At 39.6% G+C, this 13,551-nt stretch overlaps 1 protein-coding gene across 17 annotated transcripts in view; it reads left to right on the top strand.

The window, feature by feature from the left end:
* The window catches only part of Znf189 (zinc finger protein 189), a 55,446-nt gene that overhangs the window by 31,792 nt on the left and 10,103 nt on the right, over positions 1-13,551 (top strand). For 2 of the 17 annotated variants that reach the window (XR_009226439.1, XR_006854582.1), the window contains exons 1-3: positions 23-223; positions 3,368-3,495; positions 6,132-6,345. The gene's annotated coding sequence lies outside the window, so the exon portion shown is untranslated. The other 15 variants (XR_009226435.1, XR_009226434.1, XR_009226432.1 and 12 more) reach the window with 15 other exon arrangements.

Below are 13,551 nucleotides of genomic sequence, written 5' to 3'. Positions count from 1 at the left end.
CTCATAGAATGTTAAAGCTACACAGGCTGGCTTTAGAACACATGACCCCTGGTCAACACCTTACATTTTACGGATGAGGAAGCTGAGGAATGGTGGACTCCGAGTGAGTCCCCTAAATCATGCAGCTAGAGAATGACTGAGCTCTAGGGCCCATCAAGGGATCCTGGGAAGAATTCTTATTAGTTTAATTCTAGTACTTTCTAAAAACATGACCATGATCAAGGTATGTATGTATTTATTTATTTTACTACTCTAAGCTTTAATTTCCTCCTTTGAAAAGCAGAATTCCTCCTTCATAGGAGCATAGAGTTTATACTACAGTAGGCATTCAAGAATCATATTTCCAAATTAAACAATCAGTCCTGTATTTTCATAACTTATCTTTAATGCTTCACTAGTGGTCAGTTCCAACAGCTTACTCTATAATTAAATTTGAATGATCTTTCACAACAGGAAATAGATTCTGTATTTTGAATTCCCTATGTAAAGATTTTTTTTGATGGAAAATAAAATTCAACCATTTTATTTAAAAAAATCGTATCTTTAGGCTAGGGTTGTGGCTTAGTGATAGAGCACTTGCCTAGCACATATGAGACATTGGGTTCAATCCTCAGGACCACATAAAAATAAATAAATAAAATAAAGGTATTATGTCCATCTACAACATATTTTTCCCATCATATCCAGTCTACAAAAATTAAGCAGGGCTCCCTGATGGAGGAGAGCCAGAAGCTACCACCTTTTGCACTATTCTCATTCTCTTTCAACGTTTATACTTTTGTCTTCAAAGTTGGTAAAAACCAGAAGTAAAGTCCAAGTGTTGGATCAAAGCCATCAGCACTCCCAAGTACAGCACTAAGTATCAGTTCATTCTACAAAAAGTTTTTTTTCCTGAGCATTAAATCAAAATCAATTGCTTGAGAAAGTAAGGAAAAATATCAAGTGCTTTCTGAGGCAAATAAAAGGGAGAAATCTTAAAATATAATACAATGGCCATGATTATAGGAAAACATAAATTCTCTGGAACATGTTCTTTTGGAATAACTCATAAAAGGGAAAGCAAAAGAAAACAGAACTAAAGTGGTTGATGGTGCAGAGCATAATATTAACATTAGGATCTATTTGGTGAAAAAGTGAAATAGCAATAAAATGAAGGGAAAAGAAGCAAGAGAATTAGGCTTTCCAAATATAGTTAAAGCTCAGTTTCTCAAAATAGGAAGGACTAGACACTGTATGTAATAACTGAAGAAACTGGAGTGTTTGAAACACAAAACTGGGGCTCTTTTGATGAGGGAAGTGTTGACCAAGACTGTCCTGAGGACATCAGGTGGAGTTCTCATCAGCAACTCTGACTTCATTTTCTGGTTCTCCCACCTCCACCTGGTGCTCATTTAAGAACATGGTACTCGATTCTTGAGACCAAGGTGACCTCATCTGGAGACATATGGATTTGTTAAAAAAAAAGAAGGGAGAGGCAAATGGTGATGAAGAATGGAGAGTGGGTGTAGTGATGGCCTTTGGGGTTCCAAGCTGGGGTGGTCAGAACTGTGGCTAAAACATTCTACCTGCTAAGAGATGCCACTATTTGTGTTACAAAGATGACAATCACAATAGCTATCTTTTCTCTTTTAAGGCTCTGTGGTGCACTTGGTTCCTTTTCTTCATGATCTTCTACCTTATCACTTTTCTTAGGAAAGGTCTGTTACTCCCACTTTATGCACAAAATAATTCTTGTTCAGAGAGAGCAAATAACTTGTCTGGAGCCATAAGACAGGTACATGCAGACTATGTCTTGCTCCAAGTCAATGGTCTAAAGCAGACCTGTTCACATTTTAGTGAACACAGACAGCATAGATCAGTTTTTTTCTGTCTGCCTCTCAGTAGTTTATAACCTTGGATGTTAAACCTGCATTAATCAGAGAGGAATGACTTGCGTCGGCAGACCTAGGTGTTCCTGGTCATGCTGGGTGTAGTTTCACGTGAACAGCAGACTGGCCAGGCACGTCAGAGGAGCATGAGTACAGCTGGCCCTGAGCAGCACCATACCGCCTGCTGCTGCTCCTCTCCCATCAGCATTTGCCCACCTCCAGGGATTGATGTGCTTTTGAAACTCAAAGTTCAAGAAAGCAAAGCTAAGGGCTTACTGGACCTTAGAGAAAGAAGGACTCCAAGCAGAACAGATTATTTATTTTGTTTTGTTGGTTGGAACTGTTTTTTTTTTTTTTTTTTTAAAAAGCCTCCTAGCCCTGTCAAATGTTCAAGATTGAAATACCATGAGACTTGGAGGCTGAGAAACATGGGAGAATTTCCCAACCTTTTCTTTCTTTTCTTTTTTTTTTAAACAGTACTGGGGGGTACTGTTTAAAAAAAAAAAGAAAGGGCCTTGTGCATGCTAGGTAAGCATTGTATCACTGAGCTACATCCCCAGCCAAGTCCTCACTTTTTGGGCCAGTTTCACCATCTGGTAAAAGGACTAGTAAGGCCTCCACTAGAAACTGATTGTGAAGCATGAATTAAATAACATTAATAGTCTAGCATAGGATAGATTTTTATGAAATAGGTAAATATGAACACACCTGTGATTTAGAGATCTCCAATTATTGATTATTTTGAAAGGTGATACACTGGTGTCATTCATAATCGTTACTGTCAATACCTTCAACAACTGCCAACTTATTCTTCACTTCCTGCCCCATTCCAAGTATTTCTGGTTTGAATGTGATACAAAATCAATCATCAGGCCACGGAGTTAAGTGTATTCGTGCACCCAGCACAAGAAAAAACTTGACTATGTAAGTAGATTTTATGTATCATGGAGTTATACTCACTATAGGATTATTATATTATGAGAAAGAACTTTCATAAAAAGAAGTCCACACCTACACAGTGCAAGTTGAAGAATCATGGCTGGAGTTTAAAAATACCTTCCCCCATCTGTGATATAGGTATTTCCTTGTTGAATTGCGTTCCGATTTGGTGGTTGGGATGGTTTCATAACTCCGAATCAGCAGTCATGATTTTGATTACAGAGAGAGGGTTAGTTGAAAAAATCTTTACTGAACTTCTGTGTGTAGAGTGTTTTGGTAGCTGTGGAAACTTCTGGAAAGGATATATTTTGTTGAGAATATAAAATGAGTAAGAGTGACTCAATCTTAGAACACTTCACAACACCAGGGGTGTAAAGGTAGTGTTGGGGTCAAAAATCAAATCATACCAAACCAATGAATACAATTTTTTGTGTGTGTGTGTGTGTGTGGTTATGGTGGTGGTTATGGTGGTGGCTGTGTTTGTCATTGTTACTGCAGTGTTCATGGATGACTCTGAAGTAACATGAGAGAAAAGACTAAGAAAAGCCTACCTATTCCAGATTTTTACATGGCCAATGCATGCTTCATACCAGTTACTTCTGCTCATCTGTAAGACCCAAGAGGGAAGGACCAGCGATGTTTCACCACTGTCTGCCCAACATCCAGTCCCATGTCGGGAATACAGCAGGTACCCAATCAATTTTTGTTGAATAAATGGATTAATAAATATATTAATGCATGAATTTCAATCTCAAAAAAGTCCAGAGTAACTGGCTTATAATTAATATCCTTGTGATCTTTGAAATTATTGACAAGTAGAATCTAACTTTTGCTTTTTCTAAAACTGATTTGAGTATTTCCTTGTTTATTATAACAAGGATTTGAAAGCTTTTCTATCATTGTTCGTTTGGAATTTCATGGGAATCCAGATTGCAGCTCCCCTGCAATGTTACACAAGAACCATAGTTCCCCACTCCTCAAAAATATGGTGCTAAAATACGCATAAGATAAAATTTACAGCTTACCCACTTTCAAGTGTCCAGTTCAGTATCATTAAGTATATGCACTTTGTTCTGCCACCAATCTCAAAACTTGTGCAAAACTGAAACTCTCTATCCATTAAACAACTCTCCATTCCATTCTGCACCCAAATTCTGGAAACCACCATTCTATTTTCTATCTCTATGAGTCTGGCTACTCTAGGTTCTCCTTGAAATCGTAATTGTGTGTTTGTGACTGGCTTAATTCACTTAGCATAATGTCCTGGAGTTTCATTCATATCATAACATATGTCAGAGTTCCTTCCTTTTAAAAATTGAATAATATTCCATTTTGTACGTATGCCACATTTTCTTCATCCATTGAATAGTCAATGGACCCTTGGGCTGATTCCATCTTTTGGCTATAGTGAATAATGATATGGTGAACATGAATGTATGTACAAATATCTTTTTAAAACCCTGATTTCAATTATTTTATTAATGTATCAGCTTCATTAAATTAGAATCACATACCATACAATTCACCCATTTTTAAAGGTTCAGAATTGGAGCGTATAGTCTTAAGGCACCATAATGAAGCTCAGGGCAACATGGGAATTGAAGAGTCAGGATTCACCTTCCATTTCTTCATGGCAAATTTTTAGACACTCTTCATTGCTAAGAAATCTGAACTCTATGCATTGCACAAATAGAGTTCCTGTGTAAATTCTTTATCCAAGGTAAGTGAACGTGAGAGTATTTATATTCCAGGACTTAGAAATATCACCTTCCTTGATACTGGAGAGTAAAACTGAAGCTTGGAATGGAGAAAGAGTTTTGATGAAAAGGGGCTACGTCTACATAAGACAACCGTAGGGATCATGGCTGGAACTTAAAAATATCTTTTTCAATCTGTGATTTGGGTATTTCCTTGTTTATTATAACCTGCTTCAATGTTTGGGATGTTTTCAAGACTCTGAAATCAGCAGTCATTATTCATCAAGAATTCATTCATCAAGAATTTGAGGTTTTCCTTCACTGAGGAAATTGGTAGATGCAGTTAGGATGCTGTGGAAGCAGAATCATTAGGAAACAATTCCAGAATTACTGAGGGACCAGTATTTATGTGACAGGAAAGAGTTACACTGTGGTCCTCATTGGCCACCCATCCCCATGTTCCCACAACCCCTCACATTGGGTTATTTACCACCTGGTCAGTGTTTTCTCTTTGCCTTTTGCTCAATCGTCTCAAAGTCCAATTTTCCTCTCACTATCTAATCAGGTTGTGGTTACTTATGTCATTTATGACCCCCAGCCCAATATTTCTTTCACTGTTCCTTATCTCTTTGGTAAAACTGTGGGCCTTTAGGTGGGAAAACATTGTGTGCAAGAGGAAAAATTTCCAAATGAGGAAACACGAGGTTAGGTCCAGTTCTGCTCCTGTCCAGCCACAGGGCTGCAGGAAGCCCCTCCTCCCAGCCTCCCTTTCCTTTTGTGTACATTTTTTGTGTACAGTGGGCCTAGAAATAGCGACCCTCCTGTGTTGCTGCATTGCCTAAATGATAGCACCTGAGTGAGTGCTTTGACATCTAGGAAGCCCTACATAACTGTAAAGTCACTTCATGTTACTTCACAGAATAGTTCTCTGCTCCTATAGCACAAACGGTGAGTTGAGTACACACATACACACATACACACAGTTTGAGAATCGGGACCTACTGCTACTCTTTTTTTTTAAATATCTTTATTTTATTTATTTATTTCTATGTGGTGCTGAAGATTGAACCCAGGGCCTCGCATGTGCTAGGCGAGTGCTCTACTGCTGAGCCACAATCCCAGCCCCTAACGCTACTCTTGATAGCTACATGGCATTGTTCATGGGAGGGCATTGCCATTTTGCTGAACACTTCCGCCTAACAGGGCACTTCCCATACAATGCACCACTAATCCCCATTTATTAGAAGGGTAAGCATTGTTTTGGAGAGGAGGGGAATGATCTAATATCTTGCCCAAAGTCGTGCCATTAGTAAGCAGCCAGGCAGGAACTGAAACACAGGCTTAGGAGTCTAAGGTTCTCCACAAGCTTTGAGCTTTTTATCTATGTGAATGAAAGTTCTCTTCATGCTCTGATATCTTAAAGTTGCATGATTTTGAAACATAGTTGTCCTGGAGCAAAGGAAATAGTTTAAGACAAAAACATAAGAAACTTCAACTGTGAAATATTTTCTTTCAGAAAGTATTGTTGCTATGGATTGACTCTTACATAGAGATCTGCAAAATCTGGGCGTGCATGGAAGAGACGGGAAGGTTCTAGCCTCCTGCCTCCTTTCCTCCTGCTTTTCAGGTTTGCTTCCTCCCACCTTAGCAGTCTTCAGGAATGAAGAGGACCAGCTGGAACTGATCCAGAACTCTGCCGTCCTGGAAGGCTGGGTGGGTACAGGTTCAGACTGCTGAGGGCCAGTAGCTTAAGCAGATGATACACCAGTCAACTGCTTGTGGCCACCTTGGTGCCACATTATCTCCCACCAAATAAAGGACAGGGCTGCTCACCCTCCCAGGTAATTAATTCAGTCATCTACAAATTCAACTCTCTTTCTTGAAGGTCCACCCATAAATTTTCTTGGTGAGTTAATGTAACAGTTCTTAAGAATTTGGACTTTGAGGTCAGATAGAACTTGTTTCAAATTCCAGTTCTGAGCTTTCTTGCTATGATGCTTTGGAGAAATTCTCTAATTGTTTCTGAGTCTGATTAGTAAAAGGATAATAATAAAAATGACCCCACAAGGTTGTTAGAGGATTGGGTTGAATAATGAATCATAGGGTTTTGTTTGTTTGTTATGAGAGAGAGAGAGAGAGAGAGAGAGAGAGAGAGAGAGAGAGAGAGAGAGAATTTCTTAATATTTATTTTTTAGTTTTCAGTGGACACAACATCTTTATTTTATTTTTATGTGGTGCTGAGGATCGAACCCAGCGCCCCGCACATGCCAGGAGAGCGCGATACCACTTGAGCCACATCCCCAGCCCAATCATAGGGTTTTAAGCATAATGTTGGCCAAAGGTAAGTACTGTGAACATAACAGCTGTTGTCCATCGTCATCATTCCTTTTCCCCATAATTCTCAAGTTCCCTTCTCCCTCTGGATCACCAAACATTTCAAAATGTTTGCTCCCACAGTACCCAATCTCATTATCTCCTGTATCCTTCATCCAGAATCTTCCCATCTCACTCTTACCTAAAAAATATTTCTCCATCTAATATGTAGAAAAATAAGCTGAATCCTGAGTCCAACCCAAAGTTGTTTACCCATACCCATGAAGAGGTATCCCCCACTTGAAGGGTAGTAGGGGCCTACTGCCATTACCTGAACCAGTTTATACACAGAAGGAGACGGAGCGAGGTGGAAGCAGGTGTGAGAAGAATAAAGACAATGGCTATTTTACTTGTGGAAATGTATTAAAGGGGAATGAGGGAAAGAGATAAGGTCACAAGATGAGGCCACACATCCATGCCTCTGAATCAGGAGCAGACTGAGTGGCAGGGAAGCCAGTCTGCCAGACGGGGCAGACAGGTTCACCTCACTAGCCCCTGTGCACATTGTTCAAGGTGCATGGCCAGACTGCGTGGAGAGAGCATGTCCTCTGTGGCACACCAACCCCCAGGCATGCCAGCACCCGCCTGTTGGGCTGCCATCTGGAGATGTAAGTAAGAGTTTGGAACAAGTTATCTCCCTGGCAAGGAGCCCGGGAAGCTTTGCTTTACTTTTGCTTTACTGGCCTCCCAGCAGGAGGCTGCATGCACAATGCTCATGACCAAGGGGCAGAAGCCCTGGTGTGGAAGGTGGAGTGGAAAAGGAGGGAGGAGTCACTCTCTTTTAATCTGTTTCCTACCCTGGTCCTGCCTTCTATTGATATTCTCTTTGGTGGCCCTTCTTTGAGTCATTCACCAAGGGAGAATAGAGTTCCTCTGATTTCCTGTCACTTTTAAAAGTGGGAAGAATTGGGTTGCTATAAACATTGATGTGGCTGTGTCCCTGTAGTATGCTGTTTTTTAAGTCCTTTGGGTATGACTAAGGGGAGGGATAGCTGGGTCAAAAGGCGATTCCATTCCCAGTTTTCCAAGGAATCTCCATACTGATTTCCAGATTGGCTGCACCAATTTGCAGTCCCACCAGCAATGTATGAGTGTGCCTTTTTCCCCTCATCCTTGCCAACACTTATTGTTTGTCTTCATAATAGCTGCCATTCTGACTGGAGTGAGATGGAATCTTCGAGTGGTTTTGATTTGCATTTCTCTAATTGCATTTCTCATTTTTTCATATATTTGTTGATTAATTGTATATCCTCTTCTGAGAAGTGTCTGTTCAGGTCCTTGGCCCATTCATTGATTGGGTTATTATTATTATTATTATTATTATTATTATTATATTTTTTTTGGTGCTTAGATTTTTGAGTTCTTTATATACTCTAGAGATTAGTACTCTATCTGATGTGTGAGGGGTAAAGATTTGCTCCCAAGATGTAGGCTCTCTATTCACTTCACAGATGGTTTCTTATGCTGAGAAGAAATTTTTTAGTTTGAGTCCATTTATTGATGTTTTGATTCTTAATTTTAATTCTTGCACCAAAAGAGTCTTATTAAGGAAGTTGGGGGTGCTCTATATGTGTAATAAGAATTGTAATGCATTCTACTGTCATATATAAATAAAAAATTAAATTAAAAAAAGAAGACTACTCTTCTTTAAGAAGATTTCTATTAGGTAGAATTTGGATTGTGGGAGGCGAAAATGAATGTGGATTTTTGGTTATACAGACATGAAGACTTGTCCATTCAGAGGTCAATTGGACTAGGATAAAGTCAATGATGTGTGAAAGAAGAAAAACCAAGTTTGAAATATGATTTGTGCCTCAGTGAAAAAATTAAAGGCTATACTATATTATAGTGTTATTAAATACTATATTATAGTGTTACTAAAATTGGCATTATTGGGGGACTGGGAATATAACTCAATGATCTAATGATAAGTAAATGTTGGCATATCCCTTTGATACACTATTTGTATTTTGAAAACATTAAAATTATGTCAACTAAGGAGACATAATGGCAAGAAAAATAATGAGGATAAAGTGTTAAAGGAAATTTTGTGCATTATGATCCTTATTATAAAGAAATATATATGTGTATGTATGTATGTATATATGAACCAGAAGAGTAATCATGTTTGATCTTTCATTATAATTTCTTGCGGTTTCCAAGTTTTCTCCAGGAACTACAAATTATTCTAGTAATCAAAGATTTTTAAATAAATAGAAACATAAAAGATAAAAAAATTTTTTTAAAGTGGGAAGAGCCAGCGCCATGGTGCAAACCTGTAATCCCAGTGGCTGGTGGGCCAAGGGGGCGGGGAGCTGAGGCAGGAGGATCAAGAGTTCAAAGCTATCCTCAGCAAAAGTGAGGCGCTAGGCAACTCAGTGAGACCCTGTCTCTAAATAAAATACAAAATAGGGCTGGGATGTGGCTCAGTGATCAAGTGCCCCTGAGTACAATCCTCAGTACTGGAAAAAAAAAAAAAAAGTAGGAAGAAGGCTGTAATAATCCCAGGAACTTGGTAGTCTGAGGCAGAAGGATCAAAAGTTTGAGACCAGCTTGATCAACTTGTCTCAAAACAACAACAACAACAAACCCCAACAATTACAATAACAATAACAAGAAAAATGTACCTTAGTATTCAGGTGTAGCTCAGTGGTGGAGTACCCATGGATTCCATATCCAATACTGAAAAAAGAAAAGAAAGAAAGCAGGAGGGGGGATTCAAAGACAACCAGTTCTTAAAAGATAATTATATTTTGGAGCCATCTCTTGTGAGAGCTCTTACTGTGTAAAAGCAAATGTGCCAGTCATTTTTTAGTATCCTCTTCCCTCCTCCATTCTGTTTCTCGGAGGTTTCTTCTCAAGATGCTCATTTCCCCTTGTCTTCCATGAGGGAAGCTGTGAGGGAAGCTGCCTACAGCGGTTCTGCAAAAGCCACCATCCCAATTGACACGGGTCTGGCAAAGAAGAGAAGGCATGATCACAAATAGGTTCAGAGCTCAGCTGGGTTCTCCTTGTCCTTTTATATCCAGATAAGATTGGTTCAAACCTCTGTCCTATAACTACAGAAAGTCCAGTACCTTTCCCCAGTGTGGGGAAAATTTCCAGGGGCAGGGTATTATATTATTGAGATTACTCTGGCCAAGAGCTTCTCATTTCACCCAATCAGTTGAGTCCAATTCACCCAGCCCCAGCACACCTACCCTGTTCTTTCCATAATGGGAAACTTGATCCCTTCATTTGATTTCCATAAAAAAACAAGAAAAAAAATATGCGATTTCATTTTCACAAAGTCTTTTTGTGGACATAAAGGTTTCCAGAGAGGATCAAGTATTACAAGGTGGCAGTTTAAAATTGAGCATTAACCTTCTACATCCCTGTAAGTCCTTTGTTCTGTCTACTGCTGGAAATTCTACTTCTCTTCTCTCCCCTCACATCTCTCCTCCTCCCCTCCTCCCTTGCAGATTTCCTTGACAGATCTGAATTGCTTTTTCTCTACTAGGTGGTACCCCCAGCTCATCTCTAAACCTTGAATCTCCAAACAGGGCAACTTACACCAGGCAGGGCCACTGACTTTGCTAGCAACAAGCCACTCACAGAAGCCTTGAGATTTCCTTTCACATATCTCACTAGACTTAAAAGCTACCTTTGGTGTTACTGGACAAATTTGGTTTTTCTTTTAAGCATGTCCCAAGGTTGTATGGGGAGGGCCAGAGGAGAGGTAAGGGAGAACTTTGTGAGTTCAAAGGAAAGGTCTTCTCTGAGACTGTCAGGAAGAATCAAACTGAGGAATCTGTGAAGAGTTAGGAATGTGCTGAGTGTGAACTTGCAGATGAGTGGGGGAGGATGAAGGATGGAGGGGGATGCAGAGCTGTGGCGAGGGGACATCTTTCCACGTGTCTGTTTCCTTCCTAGTCCCTTAGCTCTGTGACTGGGGCTGAAACAGAACCAGGAAACACCCGAGAAGAATTAACAAGGGACAGGCATTCCTTCATACCCAGATGATGTCATTTCATTTTTTTTTTTTTTTGAGCTAGATATGACCAGAAGTCACATGATGAAGGTAGCAGCAGGGAGAGCTCCATAACCTGTGGGGGTAGTGAAAAATGAAAATGTGGGGTTCTGGTCCAAAAGAAGGGGGAAGTGCCATTAAAGGTAGTAAAATTAGCTGGGTACAGTGGCACTTGACTGTAATCACAGCGACCTGGGGGGCTGAGGTGGGAGGGTCACAAGTTTGAAGCCAACCTCAGCAACTCAAGGAGATCATGTCTCAAAATAAAATAAATAAATAAATTAAAAGGACTGGGGTTGTAACTCAGTGGTGGAGCTCCCCTGGGTTCAATCTCCAGTGCCTAAAAAAAGGTAGCAAAATATAAAGTTTCTTTTTCTTCCATAGTATCTCTTTTGATTTTTAAATGGCTGTTTAATGTTAAGAAAGCTTAAAATTTGAATCATTAGTATGAATTTTGCCCCTCATCTCTATATTGTGCTATGCCAGTTTTGAATACAAATACGGGAACACTTAACCTGTGTGTGGAATCACAAAAAACGATACAACTTACGTCTTGTAGTCCCCACATGCATTTCATTCTTATCAGGAGAGTAGAAAGGCTGCACAAAACTCAACCTCTTTATTCCACTTCTTGGTAACACATGTTCCCTTGCGCTCTCTACCTTCCACTTACTAATGAGTAAAGAAGTACTAAGAGGAAAAGGAAGTGCAGGCTGCGCTATCTTTCCCTTTCCCTGCCATGTCATCCTTTTCAAGTTAAGTGGCTGGCTAATACAAGAAAGTGACACAAAGAAGAAAGGATGGGATAGGGTCTCTTCATTGTTGATGTTTCTTACCACACCATGGCTTTTTTTTTTTTTTTCTGGAACAAAAGCAAGCTCTGGTTTGAATGGAAAGCCTGGCCTTTCCAGATGCTTGGTATCTTCCCTGTAACTCCTTCGCTGAGACTCTCCTGCATTCTCGTGCATCAAGGGTCCTCTGCAAGTCTCCGCTCACAGAGCAGAGGCAACACCATATGCAAACATATTATGCCGTGTATTCCCTTGATTAGGTGCATGTTCCATTGTCCTGTTGGACTTTACTTATAACACAAACTTAAATATTAAAATCACTAAAGCCTTTCAAGATGGCAATAGCAAACCTTGAACCCTTTTGAGTGGAGGGCCCTGTGTGACAAAAGCACAGGAAACACCCATAAAGCTGGCAGAGAGCAGAGCCCTAGGCTGCCTGCCTACTGGGTGTTCCATGAGATTGAAAAACATTTCTATCTAAAGATGTTTTATTTTGAGATCTTTGCTGCATTTTGCTTCCTGACTGGTGTGAACACTTTTAGTTCTCAAAACACATTGCCAGGGCTGGGGCTGTAGCTCAGTGGGTAAAGCACTTGCTTTGCATGTGTGAGGTACTGGGTTCAATCCTCAGCACCATATAAAAAGATATTGTGTCCATTTAAAACTAAAAAAAACAAACAAAACAAAGAAACAAATAAACAAACAAAAAACATTGCCAGATAGCATAAATAAGAAAGAATACCTCTCTATTTAGTTAACACTAAATGTTGACTGTGTATGACTATGTATGTTTTGTAGTTCCTGCATGCATATGAATTTCATATGCATATTTCATACATGCATACTACAAGACATATATACTCTTGCTATTTTCTTCATTGTGATGTTTCACTAGCCCCTCTAATTTAAAATGCCTCAAACTCATTTCCCCTCCTATACCAAATGTAGACACAAAACAACTAACATTTAATTAGCTGTAAACATGTACCAAACATTTTAATTCCTATTTAGTAGTTATACCATATTTACTACCTTTTCCCAGATGAGGAAATGGAAGCTTAGAAAGTATATTTCACTTGTTAAAGGGTTACTGAGTTGAAATAGTTACTGAGTTGAAATATAATCACTGTATTTATGACCCCAAAGTCTATGTAATTAATCCCTTCTCTTTCCTTAGCTTTTCTAGGATTGCAAGATAATTCCTGAAACAATGGCTGTGGTGTGATTGTGGAAAGAAAGGTCTTCCTTTGATCTTGCAGCAAAGCAGTGTCTATAGTAAATCCAGGACCCTGGTGTTCTACAGATCACTATGGTACTATGATCCCTACCAACAGACATCCTAAAAACCTATGTGTTCAGCCCAGAGGAGTTTCTTAGAGAAGCTGTGGTCCTCTATTCCTTAGTGACCTCTTGTGGCAAGTGGACTACCTGCTGTGAACCATCCTCCAGAGGATAAAGAGCTTATCACTCACTGTTATGCCCAACCCTGGACCACACAAAAGGCTTCAGGGGAATCTGGTTAGGAAGTGGGGTAGTATTTGGTCTCACACACACACTGACATGCCTGGAAACAGGCTAGAGGAGACATCCTCATCATTCCAATGTGTCCAAAGTGAGCCAAGGATATAAAAGCACCAGGTTTTCTGTTTCTTGGACTTGTCTTTGTATCTTTTCCCCAATTCCTTCTCCTCTCTTCCTTTAGGTGAGGAGAGAAAGCTATATTGAAGCATAAATCAGATTGAAGAATTAAATAATATTAACAAGACTAGCAGCACAGCAATGTGTACAAGGTTGATTTTAACAGAATAAATTTTTAAAATATGAATATCAGTAGGAGCTTTCAAGTGATTGTATTAACATTAATATGTACACAG

Source organism: Marmota monax, unplaced genomic scaffold, assembly GCF_021218885.2.
Source record: "Marmota monax isolate L192 unplaced genomic scaffold, Marmota_monax_Labrador192_F-V1.1 WCK01_AAM20220418_F8-fsc00069, whole genome shotgun sequence".
In the NCBI taxonomy this organism is placed as follows: Eukaryota; Metazoa; Chordata; class Mammalia; order Rodentia; family Sciuridae; genus Marmota; species Marmota monax.
This window is presented reverse-complemented; position numbering and strand designations above follow the sequence as displayed.